Source organism: Drosophila sechellia, chromosome X (genome assembly GCF_004382195.2).
Source record: "Drosophila sechellia strain sech25 chromosome X, ASM438219v1, whole genome shotgun sequence".
Lineage (NCBI taxonomy): Eukaryota > Metazoa > Arthropoda > Insecta > Diptera > Drosophilidae > Drosophila > Drosophila sechellia.
In genome coordinates, this window is record NC_045954.1 from 73,190 (window position 1) to 96,202 (window position 23,013).

At 41.9% G+C, this 23,013-nt stretch overlaps 3 long non-coding RNA genes across 5 annotated transcripts; all 3 read right to left on the reverse strand.

Annotated features, from left to right (window-relative positions):
- Positions 1–1,722: 1,722 nt before the first annotated feature.
- On the reverse strand, positions 1,723–2,848 carry LOC116802206. Of its 2 annotated transcripts, XR_004362565.1 has the most exons (3): positions 2,159–2,848; positions 1,973–2,021; positions 1,723–1,918 (listed from the first exon to the last, which is right to left on the reverse strand). It is a non-coding gene; the product is annotated as an uncharacterized LOC116802206 (long non-coding RNA). The 2 variants fall into 2 exon arrangements; XR_004362564.1 differs by having other exon boundaries at positions 1,973–2,848.
- A 3,708-nt stretch (positions 2,849–6,556) lies between these two features.
- Positions 6,557–7,660, reverse strand: LOC116802256. 2 transcript variants are annotated; one of them, XR_004362622.1, is made up of 3 exons: positions 7,361–7,660; positions 6,656–7,291; positions 6,557–6,598 (listed from the first exon to the last, which is right to left on the reverse strand). It is a non-coding gene; the product is annotated as an uncharacterized LOC116802256 (long non-coding RNA). The 2 variants fall into 2 exon arrangements; XR_004362623.1 differs by having other exon boundaries at positions 6,559–6,598; positions 6,660–7,291.
- On the reverse strand, positions 7,657–8,299 carry LOC116802257. Its single transcript, XR_004362624.1, has 3 exons — positions 7,816–8,299; positions 7,733–7,758; positions 7,657–7,674 (listed from the first exon to the last, which is right to left on the reverse strand). It is a non-coding gene; the product is annotated as an uncharacterized LOC116802257 (long non-coding RNA).
- Positions 8,300–23,013: the final 14,714 nt, after the last annotated feature.

The following is a 23,013-nucleotide window of genomic DNA, read 5'->3' on the forward strand; positions in this document are numbered from 1 at the left end:
CACCCTTAGTCGGCCTGCTGCCAAGCGGGACCTATTCAACTCGCCGTCCAAGAGCCCAGACGAGCAGCCCATGAGTTTCTCAGAAGTGGTTGCCGGAATAGGTCCAATCTTTGTGGCACCTTCAGTTCCGGCTCCAACTACGAAAACCCAGGCCAAGAGGACCAATGACGATCTGGACTGCTCCAATTTTAAGACGCCAAATAAACGATTATGCGTGACCACCAATCTCAAGTCTCCCAGCATTTTCCCACCCCTCACCACACCCGTTTTCCAAAGCAAGGCAGCCAAATCTGTATATGAGGAATCCAAAACTAGGAAACTACACTCACACCAGCCTTCACTCTGCAGCACCAATGCTCCTGCACGCAGCGTAACGACGGCTCCCCTACAAAATACAGATGCTGAGCTGCCACCTTGGAAACTTGTGCCACTAAGCTGCAGAGCACCACCCATACTCGTTGACGACGTCAAAGAAATTGTCCCGCTTCTGGAAAAACTAAACTATACAGCAGGAGTCTCCAGCTACACTACCAGGGCAACTGAAGGGAACGGGGTCAGGATTCAGGCCAAGGACATGACCGCCTACCACAAAATCAAAGATGTCCTTACAGCAAACGGCTTTCCCCTATTCACCAACCAGCCAAAGTTCGAGAGGGGCTTCCGAGTAGTAATCAGACATCTCCACCACTCCACTCCATGTTCGTGGATTGTTGATGAGTTGCTGAAGCTCGGATTCTCAGCGCGCTTCGTCAGAAATATGACGAATCCGGCTACAGGTGGTCCCATGCGAATGTTTGAAGTGGAGATCGTCATGGCCAAGGACGGCAGTCATGACAAAATCATCTCACTCAAACAAATCGGCGGGCAAAAGGTGGATATCGAAAGAAAAAACAGGACACGGGAGCCGGTCCAATGCCACAGATGCCAGGGCTACAGGCACGCCAAAAACTCATGCATGAGACCACCAAGATGCATGAAATGCGCCGGCGATCACCTGTCAACCGTTTGCACCAAGCCAAGAACCACCCCTGCTACCTGCGTCAACTGCTCTGGAGAGCACATTAGTGCATACAAGGGATGCCCCGTTTACAAGGCCGAAAAACAAAAGCTTGCGGCAAACAACATTGACACAAATAAAATACGAACAATTAAAGACGCAACCAATAACTTTTATAGACGTCAAGGCCCTCCCCCACGCAACAACACCCCACGGCTGCCACACAGCTCAGCAATCCTGAGCAAATCAATTGCTGAAGCACGCCAGGAGGCTGCCAGAAAGTCGGTGTTTAATCCTTTCCGACAAAATATGAATGACAGAAGGCCACGTTTTTCCTCCCATGACACTGCCATTCAGACGCGGCTGAATAAATGGCGACGAAACACTAACAAGATACCCAAAAAGGGTAGGACAACTTCAAAAAACAATGCAAAGCCAAGAATAGTACCCAAGACAAGCAACCCAGCGCAAAGACACCTAGAAAATTATCAGGACATGCTCCGAAAACAAAGGAGCGAAGAAAATGACCAGGAACCTGAAAAAGGTACTCCAAACCCCATACATTTTAGCAACGACAGCCCTCCTACCACCAGCAGGGCTGCTAGAGCCAGCTTCAAGTCAAGACTCATAGATGAAGCCATGCAATCGCCAAGGAACTCCAATCCTAACTCACAAAAAGGCTTCTCGGACGACCACACTTCAAACCTAGCAAAAAGAGTCGACAATTTAGAGAAGAAAATTGACAGTTTATTGGCCTTAATCATACAAGGAAGAGATTACAATCTTGACATGGAAACATCCATTTAAACCCACATCTCTTTATATCTATTCTAACGACATCTATATCCGATGAAAAGCGCACGTCAGTCTGCTCCCAAACTCATGCAAGGTCATCACCTTCCTCGACCCAGCCTAACTTTCCTGGAATATAAATTCAATTAGATAATCGCAATAAAACATAAACAATACTCTCACCTCAACGCATCCGGATGAACAAGCCTAAGACAACGCACTCTAGCTGAACCTGACGAAACGATGCGGGGAAAATCAACCAGGACATAATCGACGAATCGGTAGATCGATATGAAAAGGATTAGTGTGGCAGAAACATGATGAATAAGAGGCGACTCGCCGCAGCAATTTATGCACAACGTCACTTACCTGAATCTTCTTGCCACACAGTCCCTGGTAGTATCTCTTATCACCGATACAACCTACTTGCATGCTGCGCTGCAATAGACGGGCCGATCCCAGAACGACGAGCGCCTACATTAATTGACGCTAAAACCTGAAAACAAAACAATTAACCAATAAAAAATTAAACAAAACAATCAAATATTGCTCTTACCTCCTTGACCACAGCCTAATGGTGATCCAATGCAACCTACAAGAAGAGGCGGTCTCCACAATAGAAAAACAAAACCGGCAGCTATCGCGATTATAAACCCAAAAAATTGACAACTTTACGACGCCGTCTCCACCTCTTGATGCCACTGCACGTTTAAGGATCACTAGCGCGGAGCTGACACCATTTTTTAAAAAGTCTCAAAATCCGTCTCTAAAATGCATAATTTTCCGCAGTATGGTACGTTCAATTATTTTCCGATAACCTGTAAAGAAAGGAAAATCAATAAGAATATGATGCAAAATTAATAAAGGACTCACAGAAAAACGTAAAACTTGCGAGGTAAACAAGCAGATACAGATATGCGATTCCATCATCCTGACGCCACGCACGTAAATCCTTCAACGCAACCGACAACAAGAGACAGGCACCGCAAAAGCAAAATAAAATCGCCAATTTTCGCGATTATAAACACAAAAAGTTGACAATTTTATGATGCCGTCTCCATCTCCTGACGCCATTGCACAAATAAGGATCATTTGCGTGGCACAGATGCCACATCAATATGCTGAAAAATTTGTCCTTAAATTGTATATTTCTCCTCAGTTTTGTATCCTCGACTAATTCTCTCCTAACCTGCAATGAAAGGAAAATAAATAAGAATGCGATACAAAAATTACTCAAGGACACAGAAATAATAACAAACCGGACAGACAAAGTAGCAGAGGCTAGTGAACGGCTCCATCCTGCTGACGACAAGCACGCAGCTCCAGCTTCTAGGACTCCAACTATTGAAACAAGGGAACACAAGCTATTACTGGGATAAATATATTTATAATATAATACTTATCTAATTGACAACTTGATGACTCCAAAACCGTGGCATTCCAGCTGCAATTTGCACAATAACAAAGATCATCCAAGTCAGCTCCTACAAAACGTACCTGAAAAGCAAAAACAAAATCAACGCAATTATAAAAGCTACTCAATACTCACCCCAGACAAGCTTCCTTTAAGTACCTGAAAAACAATAATAAACGCAATTATATAAACATTTATACCCAAATATAATACTTACCTTAAATTAAAATCCACTCAACGTACCTGAAAAAACAAAAATTAATGCAATCATAAAAAACTGATAACATATATAATACTTACCAAACACTATTTTTGCATCCATTTCCATGCCTATTTCTTCGCGGCGGCCCTCTGCAACAAATCTCGAACCGGCGGCCCCAAGCTGCCACACCTGGCGACAGGGCCACAAGATGCGGCGCACCTGGCTTCTCTCGGTGATAGACCGAGCCACAATCCTCTCTGACGACTTCTTTGCCACGAGACGACTCCTCCACCATATAGCCAGCAGCTCTCAAAAAATGCAATGACAGCTGCGTGGGGCAACACATCGCAACTCCTCTTCCTGATGAACGGCAATTCTATCTGCAACATACTCAAACAATTGCATAAAACTGCCACTGACGATACAATTGATACTCACCAAATGACGGCGGCGAGGGATGCTGAAACCGAGAACAAATCACCTGCAACTCCGGCCGGACACACTTGTTGCCAGCGGCCCACTTCCAACGGCCGCAATAGACGACTGCCAAAATGCAACAAAAACTCACCTGTAATGACTCCTAAGGCTCCACAGCGACTCGATGCTTCCGTCCTTCTGGCGGGGGTATCTGAAAAGAAACAAATTATACAATGTTAGTCCTAAATTTCAATGTTTTTCGTAAAATCATTACATTTTATTAATGTAAACAAAACATGCAAGACGATAATGTAACCAGTCCATGTCTTTGACTATAATCTAAAGCCTACAAAAAAAAATACTAACTTAACATTAAATACTAACTATGTCCAAGCCCCAAACTCACCCCATGCAATGTAAAATTCGAAATTTCAAATAATTGTTCTATATATTACACACACTGTAATCAAAGGCAAAATAAATTGTGGATGCGGAACAGAACTCATTCTGTCTCCGTACCTCCACCAGTAAAGTTAAAAAAAAAAAAGAGGCGGTCTCCACAATAGAAAAACAAAACCGGCAGCTATCGCGATTATAAACCCAAAAAATTGACAACTTTACGACGCCGTCTCCACCTCTTGATGCCACTGCACGTTTAAGGATCACTAGCGCGGAGCTGACACCACTTTTTAAAAAGTCTCAAAATCCGTCTCTAAAATGCATAATTTTCCGCAGTATGGTACGTTCAATTATTTTCCGATAACCTGTAAAGAAAGGAAAATCAATAAGAATATGATGCAAAATTAATAAAGGACTCACAGAAAAACGTAAAACTTGCGAGGTAAACAAGCAGATACAGATATGCGATTCCATCATCCTGACGCCACGCACGTAAATCCTTCAACGCAACCGACAACAAGAGACAGGCACCGCAAAAGCAAAATAAAATCGCCAATTTTCGCGATTATAAACACAAAAAGTTGACAATTTTATGATGCCGTCTCCATCTCCTGACGCCATTGCACAAATAAGGATCATTTGCGTGGCACAGATGCCACATCAATATGCTAAAAAATTTGTCCTTAAATTGTATATTTCTCCTCAGTTTTGTATCCTCGACTAATTCTCTCCTAACCTGCAATGAAAGGAAAATAAATAAGAATGCGATACAAAAATTACTCAAGGACACAGAAATAATAACAAACCGGACAGACAAAGTAGCAGAGGCTAGTGAACGGCTCCATCCTGCTGACGACAAGCACGCAGCTCCAGCTTCTAGGACTCCAACTATTGAAACAAGGGAACACAAGCTATTACTGGGATAAATATATTTATAATATAATACTTATCTAATTGACAACTTGATGACTCCAAAACCGTGGCATTCCAGCTGCAATTTGCACAATAACAAAGATCATCCAAGTCAGCTCCTACAAAACGTACCTGAAAAGCAAAAACAAAATCAACGCAATTATAAAAGCTACTCAATACTCACCCCAGACAAGCTTCCTTTAAGTACCTGAAAAACAATAATAAACGCAATTATATAAACATTTATACCCAAATATAATACTTACCTTAAATTAAAATCCACTCAACGTACCTGAAAAAACAAAAATTAATGCAATCATAAAAAACTGATAACATATATAATACTTACCAAACACTATTTTTGCATCCATTTCCATGCCTATTTCTTCGCGGCGGCCCTCTGCAACAAATCTCGAACCGGCGGCCCCAAGCTGCCACACCTGGCGACAGGGCCACAAGATGCGGCGCACCTGGCTTCTCTCGGTGATAGACCGAGCCACAATCCTCTCTGACGACTTCTTTGCCACGAGACGACTCCTCCACCATATAGCCAGCAGCTCTCAAAAAATGCAATGACAGCTGCGTGGGGCAACACATCGCAACTCCTCTTCCTGATGAACGGCAATTCTATCTGCAACATACTCAAACAATTGCATAAAACTGCCACTGACGATACAATTGATACTCACCAAATGACGGCGGCGAGGGATGCTGAAACCGAGAACAAATCACCTGCAACTCCGGCCGGACACACTTGTTGCCAGCGGCCCACTTCCAACGGCCGCAATAGACGACTGCCAAAATGCAACAAAAACTCACCTGTAATGACTCCTAAGGCTCCACAGCGACTCGATGCTTCCGTCCTTCTGGCGGGGGTATCTGAAAAGAAACAAATTATACAATGTTAGTCCTAAATTTCAATGTTTTTCGTAAAATCATTACATTTTATTAATGTAAACAAAACATGCAAGACGATAATGTAACCAGTCCATGTCTTTGACTATAATCTAAAGCCTACAAAAAAAAATACTAACTTAACATTAAATACTAACTATGTCCAAGCCCCAAACTCACCCCATGCAATGTAAAATTCGAAATTTCAAATAATTGTTCTATATATTACACACACTGTAATCAAAGGCAAAATAAATTGTGGATGCGGAACAGAACTCATTCTGTCTCCGTACCTCCACCAGTAAAGTTAAAAATGTTACCAGCCCATGTCACTGTTATAATCTAAAGCCTACAAAGAAAAATACTAACTTAACATTAAATACTAATCTATGTCCAGCCCCAAACTCACCCCATGCTATGTTATACTCTAAAAATTCAAATTATTGTACCTACATATTGCATTTATTGTAATCAAAGGCAAAATAAAATTGTGGATGCGGAACAGAATTCATTCTGTCTCCGTACCTCCACCTACAAAGAAAAAAACGCCTACAAGAACTGACGCTAAAACCTAAAAATAAAACAATTAATCATTAACAAATTAAACAAAACAATCAAATGCACTTACCTACTTGACCACAGCCAACTGCTGATCAACATCTAACGCAACCGACAGGAGGAGGCGGGCTTCGCAAAAACAGAACGAAATCGCCAATTTTCGCGATTATAAACACAAAAAATTAAAAATCCTAAGACGCCGTCTCCACTTCCTGATGCCACTGCATTAATAAGGATCACTAGCGCGGAGCTGACATCACTTTTAAAAGCTTCAAAATCCGTCCCCAAATTGCATCATTTTCCTCAGTATCTTATGCCCAATTATCTTCCGATAACCTGTAAAGAAATGAAAATCAATAAGAATATGATGCGTAATTAATAAAGGACACACAGAAAAACTTAAAACTTGCCAGGCAAACAAGCAGATACAGATATGCGATTCCATCATCCTGACGCCACGCACGCAAATCCTTCAACGCAACCGACAACAAGAGACTGGCACCACAAAAGCAAAATAAATCGCCAATTTTCGCGATTATAAACACAAAAAGTTGACAATTTTATGATGCCGTCTCCATCTCCTGACGCCATTGCACAAATAAGGACCACTTGCGTGGCACAGATGCCACATCAATATGCTGCAAAATTTGTCCTCAAATTGTATATTTCTCCTCAGTTCTGCATCATCGACGAATTCTCTCTTAACCTGTAATAAAAGGAAAATAAATACGAATGTATACAAAAATTACTCAAGGACAATTAAATAATAACAAACCGGACAGAAAAGGTAGCTGACGCTAGTTGACGGCTCCATCCTGCTGACGACAAGCACACAGCTCCAGCTTCAAAGACCTCAACTATTGAAATAAGGGAACACAAGCTATTACTGGGAAAAATATTTTTATAATATAATACTTATCTAATTGACAATTTGAAGACTCCAAAATCGCGGCATTCCAGCTGCAATAACACAATAACAAGGGCCTCAAATTTAGCCCTTACAAAACGTACCTGAAAAGCAAAAAAAAAATCAACGCAATTATTAAAGCAACACAATACTTACCCCAGACTAGCTTGCTCCTCAAGTACCTGAAAAATAATAATAAACGCAACTATATAAACAAATATACATCAATATAAGACTTACCTTAAATTAAATTCCACTCAACGTACCTGAAACAACATAAATTTATGCAATCATAAAAAACAAATAGCATATATAATACTTACCAAATACTATTTTTGCATTCACTTCCATGGCTATTCCGTTGCGGCGGCCCTCTGCAACAAATCTCGAACCGGCGGCCCCAAGCTGCCAATCCTGACGCTATGGCCACAAGACGCGGCGCACCTGGCTTCTCTCGGTGACAGACCGAGCTACAATCCGCACTGACGACTTCTCTGCCACAACAAGACGAACAGCAGCTCTATAAATACGCAATGACAGCTGCGCGGGATTCATCTTGCCACTGACGATAACCAAATGACGGCTGCGCTGGATGTTGCAACCGAGAACAAAGCACCTGCTACGCCGGCCGGACACACTTATTGCAAGTGGCCCACTCTCAGCGACCGCAACAGATTACAGCCAACTTACAACAAAAACTCACCTGTAATGACAACTAATGCTCCTCAGCGACTCGATGCTTCCGTCCTTCTGGCGGGAGTACCTGAAAAGAAACAAATTGTATAATGTTAGTCTCTAATTTCAATGTTTTTTGTAAAATCACTACAATTTATTAATGTAAACAAAACATGCAAGACGATAATGTAACCAGTCCATGTCTCTGTCTATAATCTAAAGCCTACGAAAAAAAATACTAACTTATTATTAAATACTAACTATGTCCAAGCCCCAAACTCACCTCATGCAATGTTAAACTCTAAATTCAAATAATTGTACCTACATATTGCATAAAATGTAATCAAAGGCAAAATAAATTTGTGGATGCGGAACGGAATTCATTCTGTCTCCGTACCTCCACCTACAAAGTAACAACTAATACTCACCTCCAATGACTCTTGAGGCCTCCAGCAACTCGGTGCTTCCGTCCTTCTGGCGGGGGTACCTGAAAAGAAATAAAATGTATAATATTAGTACCTAATTTCAATGTTTTTTGTAAAATTACTACAAATTATTAATGTAAACAAAACATATAAGATGATAATGTTACCAGTCCATGTTTCTGTCTATAATCTAAGCCTAAAGCAAAAAAAAAAAAAATACTAACTAAATATTAAATACTAACTATGTCCAAATCCCCAACTCACCTCATGCAATGTTAAATTCTAAATTCAAATAATTGTACCTATATATTGCACAAAATGTAATCAAAGGCAAAATAAATTGTGGATGCGGAACAGAAGTCATTCTGTCTCCGTACCTCCACCAGTAAAGTTGAAAAAAAAACCACGCAATAATACCCCACGGCTGCCACACAGCTCAGCGATCCTGAACAGATCAATCGCTGAAGCTCGCCAGGAGGCAGCCAGAAAGTCAATGTCAAATCCTTTCCGACAAAATATTAACGACAGAAGGCCACGATTTTCCTCGCATGACACTGCCATTCAGATGCGTCTGAATAAATGGCGCCGAAACTCAAACAATATACCCAAAAAGGGTAGGAAAACTTCAAAAAACAATGCAAAGCCAAGACTGGTATCCAAGACAAGCAATCCAGCGCAAAGGCATCTGGAAAATTACCAGGACATGCTCCGAAAACAAAGGAGTGAAGAAAATTACCAGGAACCTGAAAAAGGTAACTCAAATCCCAGCCAAGCTAGCAATGACAGCCCTCCGACCACCAGCAGAGCTGCCAGAGCTAGTTTTAAACCAAGAGTTATTGATGTAGCCACACCATCGCCAAGAAACTCCAATCATTTCCTACAAAAAGGATTATCGGACGATCCCACAAGAAACTTAGCAAATAGAGTCGACAATTTAGAAAAGAAAATCGACATTTTATTGGCATTAATTACTCAAGGAAGAGACAACAATCTTGACATGGATACATCCAATTAAATTACAAATACTTATATCTATTAAAACGACATCTTTATCTGATGAAAAAGCGCACTTCTGTCTGCCTCCAAACTCTCTCAAAACTCAGACTGACGAGCGCCTACAAGAACTGACGCTAAAACCTAAAAATAAAAAACAATTAATCATTAACAAATTAAACAACAATCAAATGCACTTACCTACTTGACCACAGCCAACTGCTGATCCACATCTAACGCAACCGACAAGAGGAGGCGGGCTTCGCAAAAACATAATGAAATCGCCACTTTTCGCGACTATAAACACTAAAAATTAATAATCCTAAGACGCCGTCTCCACCTCCTGATGCCATTGCACTAATTAGGATCACTAGCGCGGAGCAGACACCACATTTAAAAGCTTCAAAATCTGTCCCCAAATTGCATAATTTTCCTCAGGGTGTATCTTCAAAGAATTCCTTCCTAACCTGTAATGAAAGGAAAACAAATAAGAATGCAATACATAAACTAATCAAGGACACATAAATAATAACAAACCGGACAGACAAAGTAGCAGATGCTAGTGGACAGCTCCATCCTGCTGATGACAAGCACGCAGCTCCAGCTTCAAAGATTCCAACTATTGAAACAAAGGAACACAAGCTATTACTGGGAAATTTATATTTAAAATGTAATACTTATCTAATTGCAAACTTGTTGACTCCAAAATTGCGGCATTCCAGCTGCAATAACACAATAACAAGGGCCTCCAACTTAGCCCTCACAAAACGTACCTGAAAATCAAAAAATCAACGCAATTATAAAAGCAATAAATACTCCCAAGACTAGTTTCCTCCTAAAGTACCTGAAAAACAATAATAAACGCTACTATATAAACAAATATACACCAATATAGTACTTACCTTAAATTAAATCCCACTCAATGTACCTGAAACTACAAAAAAAATTAATGCAATCATAAAAAACAAATAACATATATAATACTTACCAAATACTATTTTTGCATCCATTTCCATGCCTATTTCGTTGCGGCGGCCCTCTGCAACAAACCTCGAACCGGCGGCCCCAAGCTGCCACTCCTGGCGATACGGCCACAAGATGCGGCGCATATGGCTTCTCTCGGTGATAGACCGAGCTACAATCCTCACTGACGACTTCACGAGACGAACTCCACCATCATAATGCCAGCAGCTCTACAAAAACGCAATGACAGCTGCGTGGGATTATATTCATGCCACTGACGATACAACTTACCTTCACTAAACTAAACGACCGCGGCGAGGGATGCTGAAACCGAGTACAAATAACCTGCAACACCGGCCGGACATATTTGTTGCAAGTGGCCCACTTCCAGCGGCCGCAACAGACCACTGCAAAAATCCAACAAATCTTACCTGTGATGACTCCTGAGACTTCCCAGCGACTCGGTGCTTCCGTCCTTCTGGCGGGGGTACCTGAAAAGAAATAAATAAAACAATCTTAGCCTAAAATTTTAATGTTTATTGTAAAATAATTTCATTTTAAAAATGTAAACAAAACATGCAAGTCAATAATGTTACCAATCCATGTCATTGTCTGAAATCCAAGTCTATAAAAATACTAACTATAACTTAATACTACTTATGTCCAAGCCCCAAACTCACCCCAAGCTATGTTAAACTCCAAAATTCAAATTATTGTACCTATATATTGCATAAAATGTAATCAAAGGCAAAATAAAGTAGTGGATGCGGAACAGAATTCATTCTGTCTCCGTACCTCCACCTGAAATGTAAAAATGTTCTTGGCATCCCAGTTGCGTCGGCCTAAATATCAGCTGCTACAAACGTACCTGGAAAATTAAACAAATATAAAAGCAATTAAAACAACAAACGTAATACTTACCTCCAGAATAATCGCAAACGTAAAGAAATCAAAACCAAGGGATCCCAGCAGCGTCGGCCTCAATCTGAGCTGCAACAAATGTACCTGAAAACAAAAACAAATATTAATTCAATTATAACAACAAACTTAATTTAATGCAATTTAAAACAAACATAATACCCACCTTCAGAATAGCCGACCTGAAAAATATACCTGAAAAACAACAAATAATGCAACTATATAAATAAACAAATACAAATATAATACTTACCTCCAAAAACCGTCCAGCCTAGGCACCTGAAAAATACAAAGGGAAAAAAAAAATAAAATACCAGCAGCAACAACAGCAACGACGCAGCCGCCACCGGCAGCGGCAATAGCAGCGACGCAGCCACCACCAGCAGCGACGCAGCCACCACCAGCAGCGACGCAGGCACCACCAGCAGCGACGCAGGCACCACCAGCAGTGACGCAGGCACCACCAGCAGCGACGCAGCCACCACCAACAGCAACAACAGCAGCGACGCGGACGCCACCAGCAGCGACGCAGCCACCACCACCAGCAGCAGCAGCAGCTACGTAGTCACCTTCAGCAACAACAACAGCAGCGACGCTTTCACCACCAACAGCAACAGCGGCGGCGACGCAACCACCACCATAAGCAACAACAGCAGCGGCGGCAGCGACAGCAGTAGCAGGGAATGGTTTCGGCCTCAGTCGCATACCTTGCCAATCGGTTGGACTTACGAAGTATGAGACGTCGATTATCCTGCGGACAAATCCTTCCTTCCGGATGCCTGAATATTTTGGCGAGCCAGCTGATCATTGTTTTTCCGACTCCATACCTGACCACTGGACAATCATCCTGGACAACAATCACCGGCGATTCAAATCTGGAAGAAAGAAATCTGGATCAGTTTGTTTCCTTCAGATTTGTATGTAACTGCATCCCTGACAAACCGGAGCGTTTCCATCAGACGACGCTGGACTGCGGCGCATTTTTCCACCCGCCACAGAATGGACGCTTGCATCAGGCCTGACGGGCCAGATGGGCCGATGCCTGGTACACGATGGCATCTCCGCGGTGGCGCGATGAGCAGCGACGCTGAAAGAAATAATAATATTTAGTTTGCGGTACAAAAAAGGAGAAAACTACATCACAATTTACATCAACAAAGGTAACATATGTTTTCCTTTCCCTTTTCCAAGTAGTAGTGAGACCAGCTACCGAGAATGACCTGGAATACCGGCTAACGCGAAGCAGGGTATCGATAAAGATTCTGGCGGGAAAAATGCCAGAACATCGATTACCAGCTATATTGCTTTTACCCCCGATTTATCGAAGCCCAGGAGTAGTGAGACCAGCTACTGACAATGACCAATGACATCGGCCAACGCGAAGCGATATATCGGTTACCATTCTGACGGGAAAATCGCCAGAACGCCGATTACTAGCCGTGTTTTTTCCCTCCGATTTATCGAAGTCCAATAGCCCGCCTAGGCTTCCCGACCAAAACGGCGCGTCAGTGGTGATTAAAAATCCGACAGAGGCACCAGTGCAACAGCTACCCAAAGTGAACAAGACGGAACGGCATACAAAATGGACGGACACAATGGAAACCAAAGTGAAGGATGGGCAACTGTGCTATCTATCTCCTCGGACGATAGCAACTGCTCGTCGTCGCCGCCATCAGCCAGAGTCTCATCGCTGGAATCCTATGCCACAACAATTTAATTTAGAATATACATCCACCCAAAACTGTTTCCCACTAATACTACAAATTTTCTCTCATAAAATTACTTAAACTTAAAACTACTACTACTTATAAATATTTTTAACTACCGTAAGCTAAGGCTACTTAACGTAAAATCTTAACTTAAATCAGGGCGCGGATAACTGCTGCCAAGCAAATCAAAATTGTCCTCGAAATTGTAATTCTTAAATAACTATTATAGCCAAGGCGCGCACAACTGCCGCCGATCCAAAAATGTAAAATGCCATAAATTGTAACTATATATTTTTAAAACAAAAATCAGAGTACAATAAAATGACAGCACCAACAGGAGCTGAAAATATTAAAAAAAAAAAAAAAAAAAATACTACAAATTTTCTCTCATAAAATTACTTAAACTTAAAACTACTACTACTTATAAATATTTTTAACTACCGTAAGCTAAGGCTACTTAACGTAAAATCTTAACTTAAATCAGGGCGCGGATAACTGCTGCCAAGCAAATCAAAATTGTCCTCGAAATTGTAATTCTTAAATAACTATTATAGCCAAGGCGCGCACAACTGCCGCCGATCCAAAAATGTAAAATGCCATAAATTGTAACTATATATTTTTAAAACAAAAATCAGAGTACAATAAAATGACAGCACCAACAGGAGCTGAAAATATTAAAAAAAAAAAAAAAAAAACCACCAGCAGCGATGCAGTCACCACCAGCAGCAAAAACAGCAGCGACGCGGTCGCCACCAGCAGCGGAAACAGCAGCGACGCAGCCACCACCATCAGCAGCAACAGCAGTGACGTAGTCACCACCAGCAACAACAACAACAGCTACGTACTCACCACCAGCAGCAACAGCGGCGGCGACGCAGCCATCACCATAATGCAACAACAGCAGCGGTCGGTAGCGACAGCAGTAGCAGGGAATGGTTTTTGCCGTAGTCGCATTCCTTGCCAATCGTTTTGCCGTACGACGATTATCCGGTGGACAAATACTTCTTTCTGGATGTCTAATATTATGATTTACTGGACGCTTGCATCAGGTCTGACGGGCCAGATTGGCCGATGCCTGGTACATGATGGCATCTCCGAGGAGAAGGAACTACATCACAATTTACATCAGGAAAGGTAACATATGATTTCTTTTTCCCTTTTCCAAGTAGTAGTGAGACCAGCTACCGAGAATGACCTGGAATACCGGCTAACGCGAAGCAGGGTATCGATAACGTTTCTGGCGGGAAAAATGCCAGAACATCGATTACCAGCTAGGCTGCTTTTACCTCCGATTTATCGAAGCCCAGGAGTAGTGAGACCAGCTACTGATAATGACCAATGACATCGGCCAACGCGAAGCGATATATCGGTAACCATTCTGACGGGAAAATCGCCAGAACACCGATTACTAGCCGTGCTTTTTTCCTCCGATTTATCGAAGTCCAATAGCCCGCCTAGGCTTCCCGACCAAAACGGCGCGTCAGTGGTGATTGAAAATCCGGCAGAGGCACCAGTGAAACAGCTAACCAAAGTGAACAAGACGTAACGCAGCATACAAAATGGACGGACATAATGGAGACCAAAGTGAAGGATGGGCAACAGTGCTATCTATCTCCTCGGATGATAGCAACTGCTCGTCGTCGCCGCCATCTGCTAGAGTCTCATCGCTGGAATCCTATGCCACAATATTTTAGCTTTAGAATATACATCCACCTAAAATCTTTCCCCATAATACCACAAATTTTTCTTCTTACTATATTACTTAAACTTAAAACTACTACCTAAACTACTAGTACCTATAAAAATTGTAACTACCATAAGCTAAGGCTAACTTAACGTAAAATCCTAAATCTTAGATTCCAATTTAAATCATGGCGCGTATAACTGCCGCCAAGCAAATCAAAAATTTTCCTCGAAATTGAAATTCTTAAATAGCTCTCATAACCATGGTGCGCACAATCGCCGCCGATCCAAAACTGTAAAATGCCATAAATTGTAACTATATATTTTAAAACAAAATCAGAGTACAATAAAATGACAGCACCAACAGGCGCTGAGAATATTTAAAAAAAAAAAAAAAAAAAAAAAGGGAACGGGGTCAGGATCCAGGCTAAGGACATGATCGCCTACCACAAAATCAAAGATGTCCTTATAGCAAACGGCTTTCCTCTATTCACTAACCAGCCAAAGTCCGAGAGGGGCTTCCGAGTAGTAATCAGACATCTCCACCACTCCACTCCATGCTCGTGGATTGTCAAGGAGTTGCTGACGCTCGGATTCTCAGCGCGCTTCGTCAGAAATATGACGAACCCGGCTACAGGTGGCCCCATGCGCATGTTTGAAGTGGAGATCGTCACGGCCAAGGACGGCAGTCATGACAAAATCATCTCACTCAAACAAATCGGTGGGCAAAGAGTGGATATTGAAAGGAAAAACAGAACACGGGAGCCGGTCCAATGCTACAGATGCCAGGGCTACAGGCATGCCAAAAACTCGTGCATGAGACCACCAAAATGCATGAAATGCGCTGGCGACCACCTGTCATCCTGTTGCACCAAGCCAAGAACCACCCCTGCTACCTGCGTCAACTGCTCTGGAGAGCACATTAGTGCATACAAGGGATGCCCCGTTTACAAGGCAGAAAAACAAAAGCTTGCGGCCAACAACATTGACACAAACAAAATACGCACAATTAAAGACGCAACTAACAACTTCTATAGACGTCAAGGCCCTCCTCCACGCAATAATACCCCACGGCTGCCACACAGCTCAGCGATCCTGAACAGATCAATCGCTGAAGCTCGCCAGGAGGCAGCCAGAAAGTCAATGTCAAATCCTTTCCGACAAAATATTAACGACAGAAGGCCACGATTTTCCTCGCATGACACTGCCATTCAGATGCGTCTGAATAAATGGCGCCGAAACTCAAACAATATACCCAAAAAGGGTAGGAAAACTTCAAAAAACAATGCAAAGCCAAGACTGGTATCCAAGACAAGCAATCCAGCGCAAAGGCATCTGGAAAATTACCAGGACATGCTCCGAAAACAAAGGAGTGAAGAAAATGACCAGGAACCTGAAAAAGGTAACTCAAATCCCAGCCAAGCTAGCAATGACAGCCCTCCGACCACCAGCAGAGCTGCCAGAGCTAGTTTTAAACCAAGAGTTATTGATGTAGCCACACCATCGCCAAGAAACTCCAATCATTTCCTACAAAAAGGATTATCGGACGATCCCACAAGAAACTTAGCAAATAGAGTCGACAATTTAGAAAAGAAAATCGACATTTTATTGGCATTAATTACTCAAGGAAGAGACAACAATCTTGACATGGATACATCCAATTAAATTACAAATACTTATATCTATTAAAACGACATCTTTATCTGATGAAAAAGCGCACTTCTGTCTGCCTCCAAACTCTCTCAAAACTCAGACTGACGAGCGCCTACAAGAACTGACGCTAAAACCTAAAAATAAAAAACAATTAATCATTAACAAATTAAACAACAATCAAATGCACTTACCTACTTGACCACAGCCAACTGCTGATCCACATCTAACGCAACCGACAAGAGGAGGCGGGCTTCGCAAAAACATAATGAAATCGCCACTTTTCGCGACTATAAACACTAAAAATTAATAATCCTAAGACGCCGTCTCCACCTCCTGATGCCATTGCACTAATTAGGATCACTAGCGCGGAGCAGACACCACATTTAAAAGCTTCAAAATCTGTCCCCAAATTGCATAATTTTCCTCAGGGTGTATCTTCAAAGAATTCCTTCCTAACCTGTAATGAAAGGAAAACAAATAAGAATGCAATACATAAACTAATCAAGGACACATAAATAATAACAAACCGGACAGACAAAGTAGCAGATGCTAGTGGACAGCTCCATCCTGCTGATGACAAGCACGCAGCTCCAGCTTCAAAGATTCCAACTATTGAAACAAAGGAACACAAGCTATTACTGGGAAATTTATATTTAAAATGTAATACTTATCTAATTGCAAACTTGTTGACTCCAAAATTGCGGCATTCCAGCTGCAATAACACAATAACAAGGGCCTCCAACTTAGCCCTCACAAAACGTACCTGAAAATCAAAAAATCAACGCAATTATAAAAGCAATAAATACTCCCAAGACTAGTTTCCTCCTAAAGTACCTGAAAAACAATAATAAACGCTACTATATAAACAAATATACACCAATATAGTACTTACCTTAAATTAAATCCCACTCAATGTACCTGAAACTACAAAAAAAATTAATGCAATCATAAAAAACAAATAACATATATAATACTTACCAAATACTATTTTTGCATCCATTTCCATGCCTATTTCGTTGCGGCGGCCCTCTGCAACAAACCTCGAACCGGCGGCCCCAAGCTGCCACTCCTGGCGATACGGCCACAAGATGCGGCGCATATGGCTTCTCTCGGTGATAGACTGAGCTACAATCCTCACTGACGACTTCACGAGACGAACTCCACCATCATAATGCCAGCAGCTCTACAAAAACGCAATGACAGCTGCGTGGGATTATATTCATGCCACTGACGATACAACTTACCTTCACTAAACTAAACGACCGCGGCGAGGGATGCTGAAACCGAGTACAAATAACCTGCAACACCGGCCGGACATATTTGTTGCAAGTGGCCCACTTCCAGCGGCCGCAACAGACCACTGCAAAAATCCAACAAATCTTACCTGTGATGACTCCTGAGACTTCCCAGCGACTCGGTGCTTCCGTCCTTCTGGCGGGGGTACCTGAAAAGAAATAAATAAAACAATCTTAGCCTAAAATTTTAATGTTTATTGTAAAATAATTTCATTTTAAAAATGTAAACAAAACATGCAAGTCAATAATGTTACCAATCCATGTCATTGTCTGAAATCCAAGTCTATAAAAATACTAACTATAACTTAATACTACTTATGTCCAAGCCCCAAACTCACCCCAAGCTATGTTAAACTCCAAAATTCAAATTATTGTACCTATATATTGCATAAAATGTAATCAAAGGCAAAATAAAGTAGTGGATGCGGAACAGAATTCATTCTGTCTCCGTACCTCCACCTGAAATGTAAAAAAAAAAATAACGGCGGACGAACGAGATGACAGTATATTCGAATTGCCGCTAATCAGAAAGAAATTCATCGCAACGTTAAATGCAGCACAAAATGGCCGCTCAAAATAGGGTTGAATTAATAATGCCTACCTCTCATTCTGTCTTATATTACCGCAAGCACAAAATGACAACGCACGACAAGGAGAGCAAGAGAGATATTCAGATTGTCTCTCATTTTTTTTTCTACCATATTATAGGCACCAAAAATGATCGCTTATGCGAGAGGAGTGCCTACATATTGTGCCCTTCGATTTGTTGGCAACCCAAAATGGCGGCGTACGAGGTGAGAGCAATAACTAGGCCACTAGGCGTCCTCGTTCTCCCTTTGGATACCAGACGGTGTCGCCGCGGAGCTTTATCTGTATTCTGGCGGCCGATCTCCAGCTTTCTAAACGCCATGTTAGCCCGTACCCCTAGATACTCGCATCCGGAATGTCCTTAATTCTGGTGCAATTATGACGCACCTTTCACTCCCAGGCAGTTTACCAAAGTGACTCTGCACTGAACGACTGCCTCTTGCAGAGTGATCTATCAGTTGTAGCGGCCGCGCTTATATAGTGCCTCCTCGGAGTGGAGAGACCAGCTTTTCAGAATTACCAACGATACCGACTAACGCGAGTATTTATACCTAAAGCCGATAACAAGATGGCGGAAAAATACTAGCAAATCAAAAACCGATTAACCTCGCCCAAAAACGCGCAACATTTCGATAACAAGCTGGCGGGAAAATTACTAGCATATCGATTACCAGCTGCGTCATCGGGTTGATAAATCCGGAAGAGGCGCATACACAGCAGCTATTAAAAATTAAAACAACAGGAACGCAGCAAGAAAATGCTCTATTTTAATTTAAATTTTAAATCTTAAATTGTTACTCGAAACTATGGCGCGCATAACTGCCGCCCAGAAATCCAACATTATTATGTGCCATAAATTGTATCCATATATTAAAAAAAAAAAAGAACAATAAAATGCCAGCGTCAATAGGCGCTGAAAATTAAAAAAAAAACCGCAAACCCAAAATGCCAATACTCGACAGCGAGAGCAATAGATATATTTAAAGTGCCTCTCATTTTCTCTTCCATATTACCAAGAATGATCGTGGATGCGAGAGGAGTGCCAACATATTATCCTCTTTGCATTTTTGGCAACCCAAAATAACGGCGGACGAACGAGATGACAGTATATTCGAATTGCCGCTAATCAGAAAGAAATTCATCGCAACGTTAAATGCAGCACAAAATGGCCGCTCAAAATAGGGTTGAATTAATAATGCCTACCTCTCATTCTGTCTTATATTACCGCAAGCACAAAATGACAACGCACGACAAGGAGAGCAAGAGAGATATTCAGATTGTCTCTCATTTTTTTTCTACCATATTATAGGCACCAAAAATGATCGCGTATGCGAGAGGAGTGCCTACATATTGTGCCCTTCGATTTGTTGGCAACCCAAAATGGCGGCGTACGAGGTGAGAGCAATAACTAGGCCACTAGGCGTCGTCGTTCTCCCTTTGGATACCAGACGGTGTCGCCGCGGAGCTTTATCTGTATTCTGGCGGCCGATCTCCAGCTTTCTAAACGCCATGTTAGCCCGTACCCCTAGATACTCGCATCCGGAACTGTCCTTAATTCTGGTGCAATTATGACGCACCTTTCACTCCCAGGCAGTTTACCAAAGTGACTCTGCACTGAACGACTGCCTCTTGCAGAGTGATCTATCAGTTGTAGCGGCCGCGCTTATATAGTGCCTCCTCGGAGTGGAGAGACCAGCTTTTCAGAATTACCAACGATACCGACTAACGCGAGTATTTATACCAAAAACCGATAACAAGATGTCGGAAAAATACTAGCAAATCAAAAACCGATTAACCTCGCCCAAAAACGCGCAACATTTCGATAACAAGCTGGCGGGAAAATTACTAGCATATCGATTACCAGCTGCGTCATCGGGTTGATAAATCCGGAAGAGGCGCATACACAGCAGCTATTAAAAATTAAAACAACAGGAACGCAGCAAGAAAATGCTCTATTTTAATTTAAATTTTAAATCTTAAATTGTTACTCGAAACTATGGCGCGCATAACTGCCGCCCAGAAATCCAACATTATTATGTGCCATAAATTGTATCCATATATTAAAAAAAAAAAAGAACAATAAAATGCCAGCGTCAATAGGCGCTGAAAATTAAAAAAAAAACCGCAAACCCAAAATGCCAATACTCGACAGCGAGAGCAATAGATATATTTAAAGTGCCTCTCATTTTCTCTTCCATATTACCAAGAATGATCGTGGATGCGAGAGGAGTGCCAACATATTATCCTCTTTGCATTTTTGGCAACCCAAAATAACGGCGGACGAACGAGATGACAGTATATTCGAATTGCCGCTAATCAGAAAGAAATTCATCGCAACGTTAAATGCAGCACAAAATGGCCGCTCAAAATAGGGTTGAATTAATAATGCCTACCTCTCATTCTGTCTTATATTACCGCAAGCACAAAATGACAACGCACGACAAGGAGAGCAAGAGAGATATTCAGATTGTCTCTCATTTTTTTTCTACCATATTATAGGCACCAAAAATGATCGCGTATGCGAGAGGAGTGCCTACATATTGTGCCCTTCGATTTGTTGGCAACCCAAAATGGCGGCGTACGAGGTGAGAGCAATAACTAGGCCACTAGGCGTCCTCGTTCTCCCTTTGGATACCAGACGGTGTCGCCGCGGAGCTTTATCTGTATTCTGGCGGCCGATCTCCAGCTTTCTAAACGCCATGTTAGCCCGTACCCCTAGATACTCGCATCCGGAATGTCCTTAATTCTGGTGCAATTATGACGCACCTTTCACTCCCAGGCAGTTTACCAAAGTGACTCTGCACTGAACGACTGCCTCTTGCAGAGTGATCTATCAGTTGTAGCGGCCGCGCTTATATAGTGCCTCCTCGGAGTGGAGAGACCAGCTTTTCAGAATTACCAACGATACCGACTAACGCGAGTATTTATACCTAAAGCCGATAACAAGATGGCGGAAAAATACTAGCAAATCAAAAACCGATTAACCTCGCCCAAAAACGCGCAACATTTCGATAACAAGCTGGCGGGAAAATTACTAGCATATCGATTACCAGCTGCGTCATCGGGTTGATAAATCCGGAAGAGGCGCATACACAGCAGCTATTATAAATTAAAACAACAGGAACGCAGCAAGAAAATGCTCTATTTTAATTTAAATTTTAAATCTTAAATTGTTACTCGAAACTATGGCGCGCATAACTGCCGCCCAGAAATCCAACATTATTATGTGCCATAAATTGTATCCATATATTAAAAAAAAAAAAGAACAATAAAATGCCAGCGTCAATAGGCGCTGAAAATTAAAAAAAAAAACCGCAAACCCAAAATGCCAATACTCGACAGCGAGAGCAATAGATATATTTAAAGTGCCTCTCATTTTCTCTTCCATATTACCAAGAATGATCGTGGATGCGAGAGGAGTGCCAACATATTATCCTCTTTGCATTTTTGGCAACCCAAAATAACGGCGGACGAACGAGATGACAGTATATTCGAATTGCCGCTAATCAGAAAGAAATTCATCGCAACGTTAAATGCAGCACAAAATGGCCGCTCAAAATAGGGTTGAATTAATAATGCCTACCTCTCATTCTGTCTTATATTACCGCAAGCACAAAATGACAACGCACGACAAGGAGAGCAAGAGAGATATTCAGATTGTCTCTCATTTTTTTTCTACCATATTATAGGCACCAAAAATGATCGCGTATGCGAGAGGAGTGCCTACATATTGTGCCCTTCGATTTGTTGGCAACCCAAAATGGCGGCGTACGAGGTGAGAGCAATAACTAGGCCACTAGGCGTCGTCGTTCTCCCTTTGGATACCAGACGGTGTCGCCGCGGAGCTTTATCTGTATTCTGGCGGCCGATCTCCAGCTTTCTAAACGCCATGTTAGCCCGTACCCCTAGATACTCGCATCCGGAACTGTCCTTAATTCTGGTGCAATTATGACGCACCTTTCACTCCCAGGCAGTTTACCAAAGTGACTCTGCACTGAACGACTGCCTCTTGCAGAGTGATCTATCAGTTGTAGCGGCCGCGCTTATATAGTGCCTCCTCGGAGTGGAGAGACCAGCTTTTCAGAATTACCAACGATACCGACTAACGCGAGTATTTATACCAAAAACCGATAACAAGATGTCGGAAAAATACTAGCAAATCAAAAACCGATTAACCTCGCCCAAAAACGCGCAACATTTCGATAACAAGCTGGCGGGAAAATTACTAGCATATCGATTACCAGCTGCGTCATCGGGTTGATAAATCCGGAAGAGGCGCATACACAGCAGCTATTAAAAATTAAAACAACAGGAACGCAGCAAGAAAATGCTCTATTTTAATTTAAATTTTAAATCTTAAATTGTTACTCGAAACTATGGCGCGCATAACTGCCGCCCAGAAATCCAACATTATTATGTGCCATAAATTGTATCCATATATTAAAAAAAAAAAAGAACAATAAAATGCCAGCGTCAATAGGCGCTGAAAATTAAAAAAAAAACCGCAAACCCAAAATGCCAATACTCGACAGCGAGAGCAATAGATATATTTAAAGTGCCTCTCATTTTCTCTTCCATATTACCAAGAATGATCGTGGATGCGAGAGGAGTGCCAACAT